This window comes from Ambystoma mexicanum, chromosome 2q (genome assembly GCF_040938575.1).
Source record: "Ambystoma mexicanum isolate Mex_15411 chromosome 2q, UKY_AmexF1_1, whole genome shotgun sequence".
Lineage (NCBI taxonomy): Eukaryota > Metazoa > Chordata > Amphibia > Caudata > Ambystomatidae > Ambystoma > Ambystoma mexicanum.
Genome location: NC_090924.1, coordinates 979,720,340 through 979,741,123, shown reverse-complemented (window position 1 = coordinate 979,741,123; position 20,784 = coordinate 979,720,340). Strand labels below are relative to the sequence as shown.

At 43.9% G+C, this 20,784-nt stretch overlaps 1 long non-coding RNA gene across 1 annotated transcript; it reads left to right on the top strand.

The window, feature by feature from the left end:
• The first annotated feature begins 5,933 nt into the window (after nt 1-5,933).
• On the top strand, nt 5,934-6,881 carry LOC138569047 (uncharacterized). The gene is made up of 2 exons (XR_011303081.1): nt 5,934-6,222; nt 6,322-6,881. It is a non-coding gene; the product is annotated as an uncharacterized lncRNA (long non-coding RNA).
• The last annotated feature ends 13,903 nt before the right edge of the window (nt 6,882-20,784 follow it).

The window sequence follows — 20,784 nt, the reverse complement described above, 5'->3', positions numbered from 1 at the left end:
CTGGGTTAAACTGACCAGAGCCTGACATTTGGCTGGGGGTTGGAAGGAATGTCCATATTTGGAAAACAAAGCTAGCACAGTTGATTTCAGAGACTATTCAGTTTATGTTAATTATTTCAGTAGTCAAAAGACATATTATTGTGAAATGATGACCTTTTAAAAGTCATGTTTGCGCCATTAAAAGAAGACGTTGTAGGTTTTTCTAGCATGTTGGGGGCCCAAACATAAAAATTAATGAGAACATGACCAGTGATAATATGTATATATATAGGAAATTGTAGAATTCTAGGTGAAATATTTTCCATAGAAAAGGCGAAAGATTGCCAGAATGCCTAAACAGCATCGCACCATTTTGAGATTTGAATGGTATATTCTTGGTAAAATATGTGATCTGTTATCTAATTTTTATAAGGGGGAACGGGTATAAAAATAAGTGTTTTGCTCCATAATTTATTTTGGCAAAAATAACTTTGGTGAAACAAAGGCACCCCATAAAACACCCACCCTAAAAATGAGTCACCTCCTTCAGTCCAATCCGCTTACAGGGAGGAGGCGACATACATAGGCTGACCTATCCAGAGGTATGTCTAGCTTAGTTCCGCCCACATAATAAAATCCTCTGATGCCATGCTCCTTATAAAAGAGGGAGGCAGAGGGAGCTCTGGACTCTCTTCTGACTTTTCCAGCTCCAGCGAATCCAGAGATCCAGACATTCCATATTCACCCTGCAAGATTCCAGATTTCTGATTCCAGACGCAAGGCCAGTGTAGCTGATCTTACCCAGGCTGAACCTCTGATCCAAATTAAAACCCTACTAAAATCCCAATAATTCAAGGTGAGCCCAGCTGATGCACCTCATTGTCCTTTGACCAGACTAGGCCCAGCTCTCCCCTTTTAGGAGAGCCCGCCACTGTTTGCAGTGACCAGATCTTGCCTCGCTGTCCAGAAACCCAGTCCGCTGTCCAACCAACCCCATTCAAACCGTACTGTTCCAAGGCAACATATGAGTTCATTTACATTGTCAAAATCCAGGAATCAGTTGTACATGAAGATAATACTGAACTATTGAAGTATAACAAATAAGGATGATTATGACTAGATTTTTTTGGAAAGTACCTTTGACCCAGAGATACAAATATAAACTAGATGCTCTTCACTCTTTCAGACCAAACCGGATGGAATTAATAATATTACCTACATCAAAGGAACCATCATATACATGAACAAGATTTGATATTTAGTTGTAAGTATCTAACTCAACATTGACTGTATAAACGTCAACATAAAACACTCTGTTCAAAATTGCCCATTTTTTTCTTTATTCCCACCTTTTTCCTCTCAGATCTTTCCATTTGCCTATCTACCTACAAATTCCTCCTGAAGAACCGCCATAAACCATGTGGCGGATAAACACGTGTTGAGGATAATATTACCTAGTGAATGAGGATAATATTACCTAGTGAATTAAACTAGGGCTTCGCAATTTTCGAGCAACAACGTGAAGACAACATTGACTAAACTTTGAACCAATTCAAATTGAGGCCAATACTGCCTAGTGAATTAAACTAGGGCTTCGTAATTTTCTAGTGACAACGTGGGATACAGCAACTTAGTGAATTCAACTAAAAACTTAGAACCAATCTAAATTTTGAATTCTTTTGTCTCTCCATCAACCCAAATGTCGAGTGAATTATACTAAGGCTTCGCAACTTTCAAGTGACAACGTGGGACACAGCAACTTAGTGAACTCAACGAAAAACTTTAAACCAATTTAAATTTTGCATTCTTTTGTCTTCCCATCAACTTATATGTTATGTTCAAGATGTAAAAAGGAATCCCTATTTGTTTACAGCACAATAGAATTCTGAATAAAAATGACAAATGGAACCTAAAAACGAGAAAGTCTCTATATTATAACATTTAATTTTGGAGAAGCGCTAGAGGAGGGCTTCTCTTCGTTTTAGTTTTGTCCAAGCCCAGGTCAACCTCTGTGGCATCCCTCCACTTGCAGCATCTCTACTTTTTTTCATATTCAATTTAGCTACACTTCTCCATCAGAGCGCTAACACTGTTTCTAAGGTTGAAAAAGTCTTTCTCAATATATTCTGTCAGCAGTGGGCAGCTCTAAAAGGAGAAACTCAATAAGCGATATCATCAGTCAGGACACTATGATTAGGAACTATGAAAAACGAGAGGAAGAAGCGGAACTCATCTTTTCGGGATTATCAGAAAATCCAACAACCAAACCGGATAGCAATAATACATCATTAAGACAATTATTCTTAACCCAAGAAAAACTTCTCAAACAAGAACTTACTTGCTGGTGGGAAATCAAATCTTTAGACAAATACCTTCAGATAGGACGCATACCACGAGGACTAAGAGTCTGTATATTTCCTCCATTTGAAGACGACGATATAGAAGAGATCAAAGATTGGGAACAACTACTTACCACCACATCCAACGAAATGATACATAGATTAATCAAATATGCCAAAGTAAAACATATTCGGCTAATACAAGAAATCACCAAAGTGAAAGAAAATATTGAAAAACTAAATATTCCTGAGAAAACTTTTAAGAATTATGAAATTCTAGATGAAATCATAGATAAATACGCATCAGATATCAAGATTAAAAAACAGAGACAATTTTTGCGAGATGAACTAGACTATAAATTCAAAAGAGTCTATACATTCAATAAAAGACCTACAACAACATCAAGGGGCAGATCAGCATACATCAAGCTACAAAAAACAGCTACAACTCCTCTTTCCTCAGATACGGACACAGTGAGTGATAGTGAATTGGAAGAAAGAAGCGTACCTCCATCAATCTTGCCCACTGCATCTCAAATGACAATTCCCAACAGGAACAAAGAATCCCAATACAATTCATTTGGATCCTCTTCCTCTTTTTTAGAGGAATTTCAACAACAAAAATATATGAGGAATTATTCAGCACCAGGAAAAAGAAACCCTATTATGACTCTTCTACCAAAACCAAACGTGGCAAGAGAGGAGGAATCAAACGCAAACATAGAAGAAAAAACAAGAGTACAGACCAGATCTCAGACCCCATTACCCCAACGGAAGACCTAGTCATCAACCTTTCAAGTTTGGAACTAACGACACCACTAATTCAAGCACTTAATAAAGGACTCACCTTTTGTCCAGGTCGTAATTATGATTATTTCAACACAGTAGTTGATCTCCACAGTTTTTGTAGAAAACTCAAACTAAAGAAATATTTTGCAAATATGGAAATCAAAAGACACACCACTGAAATAACACCAGTACCATCGGAATTAACAGTTAAACATGTGGAACTCACAGTCGATCTTCTTAACATCAATGATGAGACAGATCCCTATACTAAGGAGAAGTTCATGGAAGAACAAAATATACCATTGGGATTAGCACAAGAAACCAAACTTAAAGAAAAATCCAAATTCACACCAATCTTACCTCCAGAAAATGTTATTGATACTTTCTGCAAAGTAGTTCAAAAAGAACTCAGAGACATCTACATCAACAATAAAATGAACCAACATGCAAAACTCAAGATAAGGAATAATCTCACACCCAACCAAAGTCAAGCATTAAATAATCTCAAGAACAATCCTGAGATTACCATAAAATCATCAGACAAAGGCGGAAACATTGTGCTACTCAACACAGAAGACTATATACACATGGCACTCACCCATCTAAAAGATCATAAATGTTATGAAAAAATCAAAGAAAACCCATTCATCAAAATCAGCGAACAATGGAAAACCATGAGCAGTCATTGGAAAGACTTGGAACTACTTAATGAAGATGAATACCGATATATGATCACAACTAATCCGATTACTCCAACAATATATTTTCTACCTAAGATTCATAAGAAATACATCAACCTACCAACAAGCAGACCAATCATTAATGGTATTGGATCAATCACAGAGCACATTTCAGAATATATAGATCATCAGCTTCAACCATTAGCAAATTCATTGGCATCATACATCAGAGACACCACGCACATTATCCAATTGATCGACAATATACCTTGGAATGACAACTATTGGCTAGTTACAATGGATGTAACAGCACTTTATACAAGCATCTTGCATGAAAAAGGACTTCTAACTACAGAATACTTCTTGAAAACACGATCTATATCTCTCAACGATCACAACAATATGATTTTAGAAATGTTGCAATTTACCCTTCAAAACAACATTTTCATCTTTAACAACACTCTCTATCGACAAATACAAGGCACAGCCATGGGAGCAAAATATGCGCCATCATATGCCAATCTCTACATGGGCCATTTTGAGATAGAATTTGCCTGGCAACATCAATCATTCACACACCTAAACAACATAATTTTTTGGGCCAGATACATTGATGACATCTTTTTGATTTGGAACGGACCATTAACAGCATTTAAAGATTATTTCAACTATCTAAATCACAACACCTATAATTTGAAACTAACCACAGAATACAGTCAAACTTCAATCAACTTTTTGGACATCACCTTCTATATCGATAACAATACCATCTGTACAACACTGTACACTAAACCTACATCTGTTAACAGTCTACTACATGCTTCAAGCAGCCACCCCAAACACATCATCTACAATATACCTTATGGTGAAATACTAAGGGTCAAAAGAAACTGTTCAAAAACTGATGATTTCAAACAGAAAGTAACATCCACAATGAGCAAATTCATCTCCAGAGGATACCCAAACAAACTTATCAAAAACAGCTATCAGAAATCTTCAACTAGGACCAGACAATCGTTGTTACAAGTAAGACCCAAAATCGACAAAACTGTGATCGATCCACACAGAACCATCAATTTTACCACGAACTATAGTTCTAACAATTCAATCATTCGGAAAATTCTTAGCAAATACTGGAACATCCTTAAATCAGATTCTGACCTTACACCGATCCTGGAAGTCAAACCTACCATCACTTTCAAGAAAGCAAGCAATCTCAAAAAAATGCTCAGTCCGTCACATTTTGAGTTGAAATATCCTGATGAAAAATCCACTATACAAACAATGTGGCTTCAAAAACCTATCAAAGGCTATTACAAATGTGGTCAATGCTCCATGTGCCAATATGCAGAAAATGGTAAAACAACCGTCATCAAACCCAACGGCACCAACTTCACCATACAACAGCTGATCAATTGCAATAGTCAATTTGTTATATATATCATTCAGTGCGCATGCAAAAAATTATACATTGGGAGCACGATCAGAAAACTCAAGACAAGAATCAGTGAACATATCAGGGCTATTACCAACAGAGATACAAGATCACCAATAGCCAATCATTTCACAGAATCACATCATCCTTCTCAGATCAGTCAGATAAAATTCTACGGAATAGTAAAATTGAAACCGGCCCCAAGAGGAGGGAATCTACAATTAAGACTTCGACAACAAGAAGCAAGATGGATTTGTATGATGGACACTTGCCATACAGGTCTTAACACAGACCAGGAGATATGTCATTTTTTGTAAATCATAATAAGAGATATTTACCTCTATATTACTTTGTAAATTTTGCAACAAATACAAGGCTACAGGAACACTAGAATTGGATCGAGCAAATATGGCGCTCTTAAAAATATAAACAACCATTAGATACGTGCGCGTGAAGTCATCACGTGATGCAACGTGCGAATGACGTCATTCCGCACGCGACACACGCATGACGTCACTCCGCACGCGACTCTATGTGAAACCCATTCACAACATGTGGAGTTCACTGACCACATCAGACAGTATCGAGAGAGCGAGGAAAACACCGTTCACATGGTAAGCAAGGTCTTTTACAACTATTTACAACTCTTAAGAAAACTTGGTATTTAGACTAACTTCGTTGCTTCGAACAGTCTTTAAGTTCAAAGTCCGCACAAGCAAACTTAGATACTAAACCAAACCGTACTGTTCCAAGGCAACATATGAGTTCATTTACATTGTCAAAATCCAGGAATCAGTTGTACATGAAGATAATACTGAACTATTGAAGTATAACAAATAAGGATGATTATGACTAGATTTTTTTGGAAAGTACCTTTGACCCAGAGATACAAATATAAACTAGATGCTCTTCACTCTTTCAGACCAAACCGGATGGAATTAATAATATTACCTACATCAAAGGAACCATCATATACATGAACAAGATTTGATATTTAGTTGTAAGTATCTAACTCAACATTGACTGTATAAACGTCAACATAAAACACTCTGTTCAAAATTGCCCATTTTTTTCTTTATTCCCACCTTTTTCCTCTCAGATCTTTCCATTTGCCTATCTACCTACAAATTCCTCCTGAAGAACCGCCATAAACCATGTGGCGGAGAAACACGTGTTGAGGATAATATTACCTAGTAAATGAGGATAATATTACCTAGTGAATTAAACTAGGGCTTCGCAATTTTCGAGCAACAACGTGAAGACAACATTGACTAAACTTTGAACCAATTCAAATTGAGGCCAATACTGCCTAGTGAATTAAACTAGGGCTTCGTAATTTTCTAGTGACAACGTGGGATACAGCAACTTAGTGAATTCAACTAAAAACTTAGAACCAATCTAAATTTTGAATTCTTTTGTCTCTCCATCAACCCAAATGTCGAGTGAATTATACTAAGGCTTCGCAACTTTCAAGTGACAACGTGGGACACAGCAACTTAGTGAACTCAACGAAAAACTTTAAACCAATTTAAATTTTGCATTCTTTTGTCTTCCCATCAACTTATATGTTATGTTCAAGATGTAAAAAGGAATCCCTATTTGTTTACAGCACAATAGAATTCTGAATAAAAATGACAAATGGAACCTAAAAACGAGAAAGTCTCTATATTATAACATTTAATTTTGGAGAAGCGCTAGAGGAGGGCTTCTCTTCGTTTTAGTTTTGTCCAAGCCCAGGTCAACCTCTGTGGCATCCCTCCATTTGCAGCATCTCTACTTTTTTTCATATTCAATTTAGCTACACTTCTCCATCAGAGCGCTAACACTGTTTCTAAGGTTGAAAAAGTCTTTCTCAACCCCATTCAAGTGCTTGTTGTTAAGATTTCCCTTCCCCAGCCACCACAAGCTGCAACCAAGACAATTTGGTGGTGAAAATTTCAATCAAAGAGGACACTTACTGAAGATACAACAAAGTCACTAAATAATAAAATAGCATTTGCTCCTACATATACATAAACAACCAACACATTTCAGAAAGTAGCCAAAATGTATAAATTACGATGAAAATTGAAGTTAAAACATTAATTTGCCAAGAAGGAAATAAAAATCAGAGAATCTATAATATTTGGAATTCAACCTTAAAAGTATATTTAAAATGCCTACTGTGAATCCAGCAAAACAGTTTTTTTGTTAAGTTACGATTACAGTCATAGAACAAATTAAAGATGAAAGCACAAGCATACTAAACAATCTCTAAAAAGAAATTGATGCCTTATAAAATGTGTCAAAAGATTAAGCCTTCAGTCATCAAGCAGACAAGGGAGTAGCTGTAGTGAAATTGAAAAGCAGAATTGCATACTCCAAATTCTTGAGCAATTTCCAGATGGTGTTACATTTTTTCATTTCACTGGAGATCCTACCAATCGAAATAAGAAGAAAACACATCAAATTAATAACAAAAAGCATTTAAAGCAAAATGTATAGTAAAATCTATTACATCTTTTTTGATATCTAAACCTCCTACACTATCAATCTTGTACACAACTCTTAAACATGGAGAGTTTTTAAACAACCATCCAACTACATAGATTATTTGTTATAGCAACTGACACAATACATTCGACTACATAATCCAGACGCAATAGATTTTATTCAGAAAGTGATAGAGTTATGGAACATCCCTAGCAACCTAACCTTAGTATCAATAGATGTAGAATGTTTGTACACCAGTATTCCACATGGTAGGAGCACTGAAGTTGGTAAAGAGGTGTTACATAAGAAGTTAATCATGATTTTTGATTAGTTTGTTAACTGTTTTTTTAAACCAATTATTTCAGATGCCAAAATATTTTTATTAGATGAAGCAGCAGTATCACCATGGGGTCCAATGTAGCACCGAATCTGGAAAATGTAATTATGCACAATTTTGAATATCATCACATACCTACAAACTCGAATTATAAACAGTACATTGGGCCTCATTATAACTATGCCGGTCCGACTCTGCAGGCAGGTGCCGTCTTGCCCGCCAAGGTCAATCCTGGCGTGCAGAACGGCACCTGCCCGGAGAGTTTCACGGAAGCACCGTTGTTAACGGTGCCGGTGCTTCCATCGTCCATGGGAATAGGGGCTTAGAAAATTGCCGGCGCCTGACTTCCCGGCCGCCGGGGTCAGAATAACCTGGTGTTACCGGGAAGGCAGGAGCAGCAAGCCATTAATTAGGTTCATGAAAGCATTACATTTACTATGACTATTGTGCAGTAGCACTTGGAGCGTATCAAGTGCTGGATGGGATTACCACAATAACGGATCTTTAGGCACAAATAACCGGACAGACTGAAAGGATATGGCAAAATACTACTTTATTATCAGATTCAATAAAGTAGGGAAATCTGGCAAGCATAACAAGTCGCAGCTCACGCACTCTCAGAGCATTTCCGTTACTCAAAAGACTTTATACTTCAATGTACATCAGCTATGACATAATTCTATGTGGCAAACAGTAACACGTGTCTGGGGTTTCTGTTGGTACTCTTGTTCAGAGGAGAATTGCCTTGCATTTCGATGCTGGACTGCCCCAGGGCAGGACAAAGACTGATATGTTTGGGATATTTCTTCTCTGTGAAAGATAGTGAGCTAAAGACTCTGGGTAAGTCCCTCGTAACCAGGACTAATGTCTGGCAGAGGGACTCCCAGGACCCCCCTTGTTAAATCTGCATATTTAAGTAACTTTGGGTCTCACCCTAAGTTACTAGGGGAATCCAGACGTGGACCCCTTGCTCGCTATTCTTAGAGAGGCACAGATCCACCCTACTGATGAGGTCCAACCAGACCGAAACACGTGTCTGGGGTTTCTGTTGGTACTCTTGTTCAGAGGAGAATTGCCTTGCATTTCGGTGCTGGACTGCCCCAGGGCAGGACAAAGACTGATATGTTTGGGATATTTCTTCTCTGTGAAAGATAGTGAGCTAAAGACTCTGGGTAAGTCCCTCGTAACCAGGACTAATGTCTGGCAGAGGGACTCCCAGGACCCCCCTTGTTAAATCTGCATATTTAAGTAACTTTGGGTCTCACCCTAAGTTACTAGGGGAATCCAGACGTGGACCCCTTGCTCGCTATTCTTAGAGAGGCACAGATCCACCCTACTGATGAGGTCCAACCAGACCGAAACACGTGTCTGGGGTTTCTGTTGGTACTCTTGTTCAGAGGAGAATTGCCTTGCATTTCGGTGCTGGACTGCCCCAGGGCAGGACAAAGACTGATATGTTTGGGATATTTCTTCTCTGTGAAAGATAGTGAGCTAAAGACTCTGGGTAAGTCCCTCGTAACCAGGACTAATGTCTGGCAGAGGGACTCCCAGGACCCCCCTTGTTAAATCTGCATATTTAAGTAACTTTGGGTCTCACCCTAAGTTACTAGGGGAATCCAGACGTGGACCCCTTGCTCGCTATTCTTAGAGAGGCACAGATCCACCCTACTGATGAGGTCCAACCAGACCGAAACACGTGTCTGGGGTTTCTGTTGGTACTCTTGTTCAGAGGAGAATTGCCTTGCATTTCGGTGCTGGACTGCCCCAGGGCAGGACAAAGACTGATATGTTTGGGATATTTCTTCTCTGTGAAAGATAGTGAGCTAAAGACTCTGGGTAAGTCCCTCGTAACCAGGACTAATGTCTGGCAGAGGGACTCCCAGGACCCCCCTTGTTAAAACAAACAGTAAAAACCTATCAGGGTTAGGGATTGGTATGGGAACATTCACACTTATAGTATACATAAGTGTTTGTAACATTATTGGTTGCCCCATATCTGGTAGGCACGCCTTGAACTACCTCTAACTTCATATGATATAGTTAATAGCATAATACCAACAGCGGATAGGCTTCTGCAACAATGTATAATAAATCACTACATAGGCCCTCATGATTGGTTGGCATTCTCTTCCAACCTTGAACATTCAACTTGTTAGCAGCACGTAAGAAAAACGAAACCCAGGTGCACTGAATAACATCAGACAACTGCCCTCTTGACCAATTAGCCTACCAGTTCTCATCAGTTAGGCCCTAATCATAGGCTTCTTCTTCTAGCATAGCGACTTTACAGGTCCAATGCAATTCTCTATGCTAACTTTAGTACTTACCGGCCAGCATCTCTTTTGCAGTTTACTCTCAGGAACCACATACAAGATGGTATCAATAGAATGGATAGTATTTACGTCCAGTCCACTCAGTCAGTACCAGAGCGTCGGACACATGGCTTAAGGTAATACTTCAGGCCCCTTTAAAACTCAATCCTATTGGAACTTGGATTGCTAGATTTAGGATTCACCCCTGCACTCAGAGGAATGGCACTAGCCCCGGACAAGGGCACCCAGCAAGCATCAGCACTGGATTCAAAGAGTCTTAACAAGGTCTCCGCAATCAGCACCTCCTGATCCCTTGGATCCCACTCATGCAACCAACAAGCAGATAATCCCTGAAGCACTCAAACCAGCCCTACCACCTTAAGCATAGATGGGCAGTACACTACCACCCCTCCTCGAACCCATATAGAAACCATCCATCCCAGAGGCTGGGCACGCCCGTCACCCCACGCAATGCATGTTTTACACCTAGGCACGTTAGGTGCCCTCATTAATAGGAAAGCACTTGGAGTCAAGGAGTAGTGTTGACTGGAAAAGCATGAGGATTACAATAAGTTGGGTCAATGTACAATGCATATGGGGCGCTGTTGAGCAGCCTACAAAATGGCTGCTTAGCTCTGGAGCTCCGTGCCTGGCCGCTGATTATCCAGCAACATCGGCGGTTCCTGCCATAATCCTTCAGTCTCATCTGGCCCCCTGCGTTGCTGACTGCCTGGGCTACCTGCACATCTGATCCCGAAGCGAATCGGACCCCCTAAGGCCCCTAACTGACTACTACGCTGTGCCTCGTTGTGGCCGACTCTGGGCCCGTGGGGTGTCGCGGTGACCGCTGCGAGCCGGCCACTGGAGCCTCCGTTTGATGCCCCGGAACTGGCGCTTCCAGACCCAACACTTGATCCGGAAACTCGCCCGCCCCACACCCGCAGCCTTCTCGTCTGGACCCGGGCTGCCGGGGACTCTCGCCCCACGCGTGTGGCGGCTGCTCGCCCTGCTGGTGGGGTGCTCCGATCCTGCGCCGATTGAGGGGAGCGTGCCGGGTCGCTGCAGAGGCCTGCGCGGCCCTCCCTTGCTCTCTGGACCCGTGGCGTGGGTCCCGCTTTGACTGCCTGCGGGTGCCCCACGTGCGGGCGCTCCGACTCTGCTGGGCCGCTCGGTGCACGGCGGCGCTCCTGTGCTGAGTTCTTCCCACTTGGAACCGCTGCCTACAGGTGAGGAGCCCCCCCCCCCGGACTGCCTGATAACGACTTTGATCCCCACGGGGCTGTGACCCATTGGAGCTGCCCACGTCAACGAAGGCCTCCCGGTGGCTGCGCAGTCGGGCCCCCTGAGGTTGGGACCCCTCCATGATTCAACCAACTGGATGGTCGGTTAGCTGCATATCACATTATAACTGGCTGCTCTCATTACTCCTAGTTTAATCTACTGACACTGTCACACCTGCTGCGGACCCTCCACTGCACAGAGGCCCGCTTCCACCTCTTCGCCATCTCCCCCCGCGGTGCGACCACTCCGCACCCAGGCCCCTATTTCCTGCAATGTCGGGCCGCTCCAGAGGAACTGCCAAAGGGGGTACCATTGACAAATTCGCTTAGGCGATTCCTCGAGCTGAAGCAGCCCACATGTCGCCCCCACGAGAGGAGCTTGATAATGACACTATTCCTGGGGTTGTGGCGCCAGATCTTACCACTCTAATGGAATCGATGGCCAAAAACTTCGCCTCATTTCACGAAAAGCTTGACGACATCAATGCAAACATTGCCTCACTTAAAACTCGTGTAGATCAGGCGGGATCGAGAATCACGGAGGCCGAAAATAGAATCTCCACCAATGAAGATGCCATACACGCGCTCCAAGACACTGTGGCCTCCTTGTCGCGTGACATGAGGAGTGTAAGGGCGAAATGCGATGATTTGGAATCACGTTCCCGCAGGAACAATCTGCGCATCATTGGGGTCCCCGAGAATGCTCTCAAAGGCCGGATGGAAGACGCAGTGGAGAAATTGCTTAAGGACTTGTTGGACAACCCGGCCCTCTCCCCATATTTCACGGTGGAGCGAGCTCACCGGGCCCTATCGCCACGACCCAAACCGGGCGACAACCCTAGGCCCATAATAGCCAAGATTCTCAACTACCGCGACAGGGACCTCATCCTCCGCCTGTCGCGGGAGAAGGGTAACCTACGAATGGAGGCCCATACCATTAGAATCTTCCCGGACTTCTCTGTGGCGGTGCAACAGGAGAGACGTCAATTTCTCGGCGTCAAGAAACTGCTCAGGGAGCGCAACGTCCCATATGCCATCCTGTTTCCCGCACGGCTTAAGATTACCCATAACGGCAAATTATACTTCTTCACCGTTCCAGAGGAGGCGGTAAAATTCATCGAGATGCAAATACCGCTCCACAATCCGGAGGACGACCAAGCTGGTGGCATCTGAACACGCACTGTGTGGCCCAACGGATCTTACTGAACTTGCTGATCCCTGATGGGTGATATGTTACTGGCAGCATGGTTCTGTTCACTATGATGTTGTGGTTTGCTACTGCATGCATTTATGTCGCGGCCTGGCTCCCGAGGGCAGGTGCTGGTCACTCCTTTCTGCCGGCCTCTGAGGCTGACCAACCGCCCCGGCCTTTGGCCCTGACTGACCGGGGGGGGCGCCCTTGAGCTCTGGGGTCCGACCCAGTAATCCGCCCGTTGCAGTAGCATGCCCCGACCTGCACATGCTGCCTTTGTTATGCTTAAACTGACGGCTGCGTGGTGTCAACTCATCCCACTGGGACACAGCCGTGCCCCGTGCCTCTCAGGTGCTCTGTTTACATGAGGCCTAGGGATCACACTGAGCAATGCTGGCATCATGACACATGGTTCTGGTACGCTCACTACAATTGTCACCTCGGTGACACACTCCATGGGGCCAATTCATTTCTGATCCGGCCTGCCCCTTAATAATCATCGCCACCTGCTACTTAAATCGCAATGCTCCGATGCCTCTGCGACAGCCCTTGTGTCCCATTGGCGATGAGGGGGCATCCACCACGAGACTGCTGTAAATGTTTGTATTGTAACCGAATTGCTATGACGCATGTATTGATCCCTGTCTCCCACTTAAACAGGCGGGACCATACATTGCGTGACCGCCGACACTGCTCGTCTTTTAACGGAACCGTTTGGTTCCAAGCGTGCCTGCACGGCAACGGCGCACCCCACTGCGATTGCACTGTTCTTGGATACACCTCTGTTGTGGGTTAGCCCCTGTTGGGCTTTTGGACTGTCTGAGCCAACAGACAGTTTTTGGGGACGGCTCAACTGCGCACAGTTCGGGGAGGGTGATGTTCACACTACTAATCTTGGATCGGTGGTGAGGGTGGCGGGCGGGAATGGGGTGTTATTTCAAAAAGGCACACGAGGTTTCGCGGCGCGCGTACTGAAGGGCAGCGAGTGCACTGTCAATCCCAACTCCTTGGGCTCACACTGTCACTGGACATGGGATGTTCACTGAGGCGTGCATTGTGCGATTAGATATTTACCAATGAAATGTCTACCGTTATAATGTCCTGGAATATCCGGGGATTAAGTAATCACACCAAGGCCCGCAAAATCATGGCCTATGCTAATAGGCATAACTGTAGGGTACTATTTCTACAGGAGACACACTGCAATGGTCACATCCCACGGACCATGGCCCCATCATGGGGCACCGCCAGATTCTTCACCTCTTACTCCTCCCAGGCTAGGGGCGTACTTACGATGATCCACAAATAAATCAAATTTGTATTGCATAAAAGCTACATAGATCCTGAGGGACGGTATGTTATATTACACTGCACTCTGGTTAATAAAGAGTATCTTCTAGTCAACACTTACTGCCCAAACATAGACTCTCCCGAATTCTTTGACGCTGTGGCCACCGTACTGCTGGGCTTCGCGGGAGTACCAATTATATGGGGAGGAGATCTGAACCTTATTCTGGACACTGTCCTGGACAGAACGGGAACTGCTACCAGAGCTCTGTCCAGTGCTGCTCGTCAGTTACGCAGCCATATACAAACACTGAACATTTGTGACGCCTGGAGGACACTGCACCCCCAGCGGCGGGAGTACACCTACTACTCGTCTGTGCATGACAGCTCGTCTAGGATAGACCTGTTCCTGGTGTCAAGGGAAATTATGGGCAGAGTTGGGGGCTCATGGATCCTGCCTCGCACACTATCAGACCATGCCCCAATCACAGTCTCGGTGGAACTGGGGATGCCCATCCCGACGTTTAGCGCCTGGCGTTTTAAATCCGAGGCCCTCAAAGACATTGTCTTCAAGGCTGAAATATTAGCTGACATTGAATCTTTCTTTGAGTCCAACTCTCTTCAAGATACATCAGCCGCGGTGCGATGGGACGCCTTTAAAGTTTATATTAGGGGAATGTCTATCTCCCGAGAGGCTGGGGTTCTGAAAGCAATAAGAGCTGCCCTCGGGCGCTCTGAAGCTAAGCTGAAACAACTGGAGCTGCAATGCTCCACGGCTGCTGACCCCGGTACACTTGCCCAAATCAGTGATGAACTTCAGATATATAACTCACTTGCTACCAACGAAGTCCAATACTTTAGTCGCCCACAGGCTGCCAGAAAGTATGGGGAGGGGGACAGACCCGGGAGAACACTGGCAACACTGGTAAAAAGGGAATCTGGCTTGACGCAGATTACCTCCATCAAAGATCAACATGGCAACCCACAATGGGCGGACCAACGTATATTAGACATATTTGCAGAATTTTATAGATCCCTCTACTCCCAACCTGCCGAACACACCGAACAACACATGCGCGAGCTCCTTGACCAGATCCCCACCACTGAGATATCCTCTCATACCCGGGACCAACTGGACTTCCCGATTACATTTGTCGAGATAGTGACGGCCATTTCAGACCTACCCAAAGGTAAAGCCCCGGGTCCTGACGGGCTTACCACTGAGTTTTTCCAAGAGCACGCCGCTATTCTGGCCCCTAGGCTGCTCGAGGTTTGGGACGAAGCACTGCGCGTCTCCATCCTTCCCCCTTCCATGCGCGAAGCAGTCATCACGGTGCTGCTCAAACCTGGTAACCCTGATGATGAATGTGGGTCTTACAGACCTCTTTCCCTTATGAACCTTGACACAAAGATCTTTGCTAAGATCATAGCGAACCGCTTTTTGCCCATCATGACGCACTTGGTTCACGAGGACCAGGCAGGCTTCGTCCCCGGTAGGTCTACCTCTCACAATATCAGAAGGTTGTTCAACGTCATGTCCCGTATAGACCAGGACGTCCAGGCTGTAGCAGTCACCCTGGACGCTCAAAAAGCCTTTGACATGGTCTCCTGGAACTATATGTGGCTGGTACTTGAAACTATGGGTGTAGGCCCGAACATGATCGGGTTCATCAAGTTACTATACACTTCCCCTATTGCAAGAGTAAGAGCTAACTCACTGACATCTGACCTCTTCACACTTTCCAGGGGCACCCGACAGGGTTGCCCCTTCTCCCCGATCCTTTTTGCACTAGTGATAGAGCCGATGGCGGACTATGTCCGTTCACGCCACGCCCGCAAAGGAATAAGATTGGTCGATGATCCTGAAATCATCTCTCTATACGCTGATGATGTTCTGCTGTATATCAGGGAACCCTCGGCCCATCTTGACCCTATACTGAGGGATATCACTCGCATTGGCACCCACTCCGGGTTTACAATTAACTACTCGAAGTCCGAGATCTTCCCTCTCACTAAATCCACCACACAACCCACCACCGAATATCCCCTCCGTTGGTCTCCGGATGGTGTCAAATATCTGGGTGTTCAAATATCCCTAACCAAATCCACCCTGCTCGCCAATAATTACTCAGCTGTAGCACAGTTAGTCGAGGCCAAGCTCTTACGGTGGCGCACCCTCCCAGTATCCATGACAGGTCGTCTCTCCCTCATTAAAATGATTTTGCTGCCTAAGCTCCTCTATACTTTCAACAACATACCCCTGTGGCCTGGGATGGAATATTTCTCTAAACTACATGCACTATGCGCACAGTTCTTATGGCACTCCGGTGCCGTACGCAAGAAGTGGACCGATATGGTGCTTCCATACAATCAAGGGGGAATCTCTGCTCCGGATCTGCTGCTATATTGGATTGCGGCCCAGGCCCAACACGCCACTCAATGGTACCCTCGTTCTCCTGCCCGCCCACATGTTAAATTGGAACGACTGGCAGCCGCCGGCACTAACATAATGGCCCTCATACTACATCAGCACTATATATCTGACTCCCCCATAGATCCTATCAGCGCGACCCTATATGCCTGGGCACGCCTGTTGTGTCTGACATCCGACCCCTTCCCTTACTATAAATGGCTCCCGGTCTGCGCGTTCCCGGGCCTGGAACCCACGCATGACACTGCTCTTGCCCGTCACTGGGGCACATTGGGGTACCAGGCATTATCAGACTTCTATCCGGAAGGCAGGTTCATTGATCCTCAAACATGGAAACAGGGGCACACCAGATCCGCTCTAGAGACCCTCCAATACTATAGGCTCCGAGCTGCGTTCCGCACTAGATGGCCCTCATTTCCAGATGAGCCCCCTGATAATCCGGCGATCGCATATATCACTAACTCGGGCGGCGCTCGCGGCGTCGTCTCCTCATTGTATAAGATCCTACAAGACATCAGCCCGATCCCAGTGCTCAGGGCACGCGACGATTGGGCAACTGAACTGGGCCTAGAAATACCCGATGGGGTCTGGGAGGAAATGTGCCTACACACCCAAAAGGTCTCTCTCAATTTCCGTCACCGGGCCATGCAATACAAACTCCTAAATAGGCTTTACTATACCCCGCACAGGACTTCGAAGTTCACTCGCACCATGGTGCACCCCTGCCCGCGCTGTGGAGCAGAGGGAGCTGACCATCTACATATGTTTTGGTCCTGTAATAGACTGTCTGACTTCTGGGATAGCATCCTAAATATACTCACCGAGATTATCGAATCGGTGGTCGACCCTGATCCCTTAGCAGTCCTTTTCGGAGTCTGGAAAACGGAGGACACTAGACGTCTGGCTAAATTTTTAAACATAAGCTGTATGATAGCCAAGAAATGCATACTCCAGAGTTGGAAAAGTTCCTCCCCTCCGCCCTTTAAGAAATGGCTGAATTTGCTTACCTGGTCACGAAACTGCGAGGAGGAATACCTGTCCACGCTCCCAGCCCACTCCCGCCCCAAGAACATCTGGGTTGAATTTAACACCTATCTTAACAACCAAAGTGAAACTACACCCACCCACGAGGGACACCCCCTACACCATGAGACCCTATATCCTCTGCCTAAGACTCGCCCTGATGCTATTGCTATGGCTACTGTATTATGATTACTGTGTTGCTCAAGTATAATATGTCATACAAATGTGTTGCCTTGATGTATTTGCCTTGTGAACCTCTGCCGGAAAAAATAAAAGTTTAAAAAAAAAAATGTACAATGCATATAATGATGATTGTCCCGTACCACCTACTCATCCATTGCTTTCTTACTTCTTCCACCCTGGTCCACAGATTGAACTACGCAATAATATGTTAATAATTTTTTTTAATTATTGTATGCATTGAGAACATGACTGGATTTGGGATGGTAATAATCAGTTCTCCACTGTGTAAATAGATCTGTAAAGTACAGACAATTGTACATGCAACAAGATAACTAGCAAGGTCAGATGCAGGAGATACAAATCCGAAATGTACTTTTAGCATGTTTAATGAATATTAAATTAAACAGGGATGCAATACCTGATGCAATCATATACAAAACTGAAACGTATTGTATTGTTAGTATGTTTAATGAATATTAAATTGAACAGGGATGCAAGACCTGATGCAATGAGATACAAACCCGAAATGTATTGTTAGCAGGCATGCAATATCTAGCCCAGAAGAAGCCAAAGGATTGGCAAAACAATTGGCACGTGTGCCAAATGGTAGTTGTAGGCTAATCCTACAAGTGGTTGGAATGGAAATTACCCTGATTGTGAATAAACTGACATTTATAAATTCATCTTTTTCATTTTTTGCAGACTATTGATGGTGCTGAGCGCATGACTGGGGAGATTCCACTTGTTGTTCTTTGTAGTTGACTTTGCTGACTGTTCTCTTCCTTGAAAAATTAAAGGGAGTATGGGTACATTGCTATCTTCATCTGGAGCCTTCATGAATAAGCCTTGTTGTCTGATCTTGCACCACATGTTAGGAGACCACGATTTAATCCATTCTGTCCTTTTATTTAGTGCTATTTGATTCAATTATATTTGGTGCCATTACTCCTCTTGGCCTCTGGAGACTTGGTTGCTCTGTCTTGCATATGATATCTGCATCTTTAATTGTTCAATACTCGGCACTCCAGAATGTTTACTCCTTTACCTTTATAAGTTAAATATGTCCTACATAATTAGCTTATCCTCCTTGACTCCCTTCATGCCTTACATTTGTTTCTCACTGTGGCCTCCTTGAGCCTGAGCAAGACAAATATCCTTTCAGCTCTGCAGCCTTAGTTTTTCTCCTTGAAGCTTACAGCTTACTTTTGTACGAAGCCGACATCCATTTTCTCAACATGGCTGCTTTACTCACGTTATATTTCCTACATTTAGCAAGCTTCGAATTGTCTACCTCGCATTTCTGCGTATATACATCTGTGTTTCGTCTCACTTATCTTCTCAGCATATATGCTTTCTTTGCATTTTCATATTTGTTTACTTCGTTACTTCAGTTCAATTTTCATTCTTTAAGTATTCGTATATCATTTCAGTGTGCCCTCGTCTCTTTTCTTCATGGCGTGACTTCATTCCTGCCAAACGTTGCTTATGGCTCCTCTATGTCCAATGGTACCTACAGATATCCTTCCACCACGTCAGTCCTAGGGTGCATTCGGCACGGTTTTATTTTCGATGCGGTATTGGGATGATACCAGGTATCATGCGCAGTGCTTTCTTGTGTTTCTTCCAATATGGTGGAGGTGAGGGGGTGGGCTCCCTGAGTGATGTGTACATCTGCTTCTCTACATTCCCCCTCTGGTGAAGTCCTCGACCACCTCCTCAATCTTCTTCACTTTCTCTTCTCACTGAGGTTTCTTTGGAATCCATATCTTTGTCACCCTCCTCAGGTCACCTGCATTCTTAATATGTTCATCCACGCTTCAGGTCATATGGCAACATCTCCCAGTCAGTTGACCGAACACCCAACGTCTGACATAGTTCTTATTATCTTTGGGGTAATACAACTTAGTTTCTGGGGGTGCCAAGGGACTTCCTTTCAGGTGCCCATGGGTGGTGCTTTCTGTCTGAGTATGCTCATCAGTTACAACATTCACATTGATCATTATCTTCATCTCAATAGCTCTCTTCGCTTTCGTCTTGCTTATTGTTATAAGACATGATTATTGTTATAAAACAGAATCGGAGCAACACCAACACTAGTATTGTTCCCAGTAGTTTGAAGGCATCTGCCATCCAGGTTGGAACCCACAAGAATAGGGCTGAAAACCAATCTTCATCTTCGGTCTCATAAACGTCTACCACCATTTATGTATGCAGACTTGACAGCATTGTTATTGCTTTTGTCAGGTTTCCATTTTCTCCATCATGGGCAGGTATGTCAGTACATCAAGAAGGCCCAATTTCTGCACATATGCCTCCTTCCAATGCTATAATTCAGTCCACGACATAACTGTTCTGGTGGGTCATGAGTCTGATGGCCCTGAATTATTCTCCAATTGCATTAAATCCTTTTATTGTCATGTTAATTGTTTGTAGCAGCTCCCAGCTGGTGATCTGTAGCCACTTGGCACTGGCTGCTGCTTGAAGTCCTGGCAAGAATATAGCTGTAAATATCATTGCCGTCTTGCTGAACAATTTGTGCTCATCTGGAATGTCATGGTAAGCTTCTATTAATTTTGTTGCCAAAAAGCAGTTCTCTCTCTTCTGTCTGGTGAGGTTCAGCGACCTCTTCTTCCTTTGACGTGCATCAATTTTTGGAAAGCTGTCTATGTGGAGATCACTTTGAGGGAACACCAATGCTGGAACATGTATCATCAGTATAGAACATATTCCTGCCCAACCTTTAGGTAGCTTCATATAAGTTTTTGAACCACAGGATCAATAGTGGTCAATTATGACGGTAGTTCCTTCTGTCATTCCGGGTGCATCAATCATTTGCTGGCATCCTTTATTTCTCCAACTTTAACTAGACCCCTGTTTATGAAATAGAGGGTCACATTCTTCATGGGCAGCATAGATACAGGTCCTGCTTCATTTTCAACCCATGTTAGTAACTTTGCATGCTTGGCCCAGTGTATAAGGCAGACGTAATTCACTATTTGGACTACTTTCCATGGTGCTGTCATCAATAAGTGTGCACTGCATTCC